Source organism: Athene noctua, unplaced genomic scaffold (genome assembly GCF_965140245.1).
Source record: "Athene noctua unplaced genomic scaffold, bAthNoc1.hap1.1 HAP1_HAP1_scaffold_260, whole genome shotgun sequence".
Taxonomy (NCBI): domain Eukaryota; kingdom Metazoa; phylum Chordata; class Aves; order Strigiformes; family Strigidae; genus Athene; species Athene noctua.
Genome location: NW_027437725.1, coordinates 1 through 2500, shown reverse-complemented (window position 1 = coordinate 2500; position 2500 = coordinate 1). Strand labels below are relative to the sequence as shown.

Genomic DNA, 2500 nt, shown 5'->3' with positions numbered 1-2500 from the left:
GGGAGAAGAAGGCGGGGGGCCAGTGGCGACGGGGAGGACCCCCGTTCCCACGGCGCACGCCCCGCACGCGAGCGGCAGCACGGCACGGTACCGCCGCGGTACCCACCCGCAGACAGCCGCCCGCGCGGGAGGAGGCCGGGGAAGAGGCCCGCGCCTCTCCCCCCCCGACACCTCGGCCCTTCCCCACCGCCGCGCCCGACCCGGCCGGACCGAACCAACGGGCCGCCCGGCCCCGGCGGGACGAGGCTCCGCCAAGCGGGCGTTCCGGGAGCGGGGAGCTTCGGAGCGCTCCCCGAGTCTCCACTTAGGGGGACGAAGGCCCTCGGCCGACACCGACGGGCCTGCGAGGCACCCCAGCCGCGCCGCCGCGGACGCCGCCCGCCCGCCCGCCGAGGCGAGGCGGGGAGGGACGGCGCACCGGCCGGCGATTGATCGTCAAGCGACGCTCAGACAGGCGTAGCCCCGGGAGGAACCCGGGGCCGCAAGTGCGTTCGAAGTGTCGATGATCAATGTGTCCTGCAATTCACATTAATTCTCGCAGCTAGCTGCGTTCTTCATCGACGCACGAGCCGAGTGATCCACCGCTAAGAGTTGTCTGCCTTTCGGCACCGCCCCGCGCGCGCGGAGGGGCCGGGACCGCTCCGCAGAAGCGGCCCCCTTCTCGGACGACGGACCGCCGCCCCACCGACCGACCGACCGCCCCCCTCCGCACGCGCGGAGGGGGCGCGCGACGACCGGCGGGCGACGGTCGCGCCTCGCCTCAGATGACCGTACCGACATCACAACGGAGGGAAGGAAGGGAAGGGTGAAACAAGCTCCGAACGGCAAGGGCCCGGGGAGCCCGCGCTCCCGACCGACCTGGGGAAACAACAAGCACCTTGCTCGCTTCGGAGGCGGCCCAGGCGCCCGGGCTCGGCCCGGCCTCCGCACGGAGGGCCGGCGGCGCGTCCGACCGCGCGCCCGGACCTGCACCCGCCTCTCGCTCGCGCGGAGGGGGGAAACCACAGACGCTGACCGCCGCGCGGGCGACCAGCGGGGGCGCCCCGCTCGCGCCGCGCGCGCCTCCGCGCCGCCCAGCGCCCGCGCGCTGCGACAGCCGGCTCCTTGCCCCCGTGGCCCCGAAACCCCGGCTCTCGCCCCGACGCCGGGAACGCCCGCGCGGCGCCGCCGCCGCACCACACCGGAGACAGGGACGGACGGCCAACCGCCGGAACCCGAGACGGCGACGCGACGCCGCCGCCCGGCGCTCCGCCCGACCGCCGCCCGGCCACCGCACCGCCGCGGCTGCCCTCCCGGAGCCGCCGCCGCCGCTTCTCGTCTCGGCCCCTTCCGCAGGCACGCGCCAGGCAGAAGGCGGACGCCGCTGAGCCGGAGGCGACGCCCCCTCTCCCCGCTTCCGCGCGGAGAACGGGACGGGGAACGCCCCTCGGCCGCCCACCCGCCTCGCCTGACCGAGACCGGGAAAGGCGACTGCGAAGCGACGGGCAGGACCCGGGACGGGACAGGCCACGCGGCCGGCCACCGAGCGACCGCCGGCCGGCACGCCGAGCGGCGGCGCCGCCGCCGCCGCTCGGGCCCGGGGGCTGCGCCGCCCCTCCCCTCAGCCGGGGCGGGAAGGGGTGGGGGTGGCAAGCAAGGAGCACGAAGCCGCAAGCGCGCCGCTGCGCGTCCACGGAGACGCGGCGGCCCGAGCAGGCCGCCCCGCCCGGCGAGACCCCCGACCGTGGGGGAATCGCCATCGCCCCCGACGGCGAGAGAGCCCGCGCTCCCCGCCGGGGGGGGGGGAGGTTCCCCTTCGCGTTTCGAGGGCGAGGCAGGCCGGCTGCGGCCGACCGAACGCCGCCGGTCTCGCCGCCGAGACCGGACCGCGGAGAAGGGGGGGCAGGGGGGACACCCCTCCCCGGCGCGGCCGCCCGAGGGGACAAAAAGCCCACGGCGTGGGCGGCGGCCGCCATGGCCAGGGCCTGCACGAGAGCGACTCCCGCCCCTGGAGGCTCAACCGCCGCACACGGCCGGGGCCCGCCCCTGCGGGTCGCACCGAGCCGCCCGAGTCTTTAAACCTCCGCCCGGCTCCGCGGCCTTCGACCCCCGGGCTCAGCCGAGGGAGGGCCGCGGAGGCGCGGACGCTAGGTACCTGGCCCTGGGGTGAGGGAAACATCCTCAAGGGCCCCGCGGGGGTGCCTCCCCCGCTGCCGCCATCGGGGGAGCGTCCGCCCGCGGGGGCGCGCCCGACATCCGCCACCACCACCACGTCCTCCTGGCCCGGGGCCCGAGGTTTCCCTCAGTATCCCGGCGCTGCGCCCGGGAGGAGAGCCGTGGCTCGGGCCGCCCGCTGGCGCGCGGGACACGGCCCGGCGCGGGAACTCGCCCGCCGGCCCGAGGGCCGGCGCCACGCACCCGAGCCCGGAACGCCCAGAGGCCTCGGCCCTGCACGCGGCCGGCCGGCCCCCCGGCGGGCTTGCTCCGCAGCAAGCCCGCCACGGTGCGGGCAGGAAGGATC

The 2500-nt window shown here is 78.0% G+C and overlaps 1 non-coding gene across 1 annotated transcript; it reads right to left on the bottom strand.

Annotated features, from left to right (window-relative positions):
* Positions 1 to 440: 440 nt before the first annotated feature.
* LOC141955457 (5.8S ribosomal RNA) lies at positions 441 to 593 on the bottom strand. Its single transcript, XR_012632566.1, has one exon. It is a non-coding gene; the product is annotated as a 5.8S ribosomal RNA (ribosomal RNA).
* Positions 594 to 2500: the final 1907 nt, after the last annotated feature.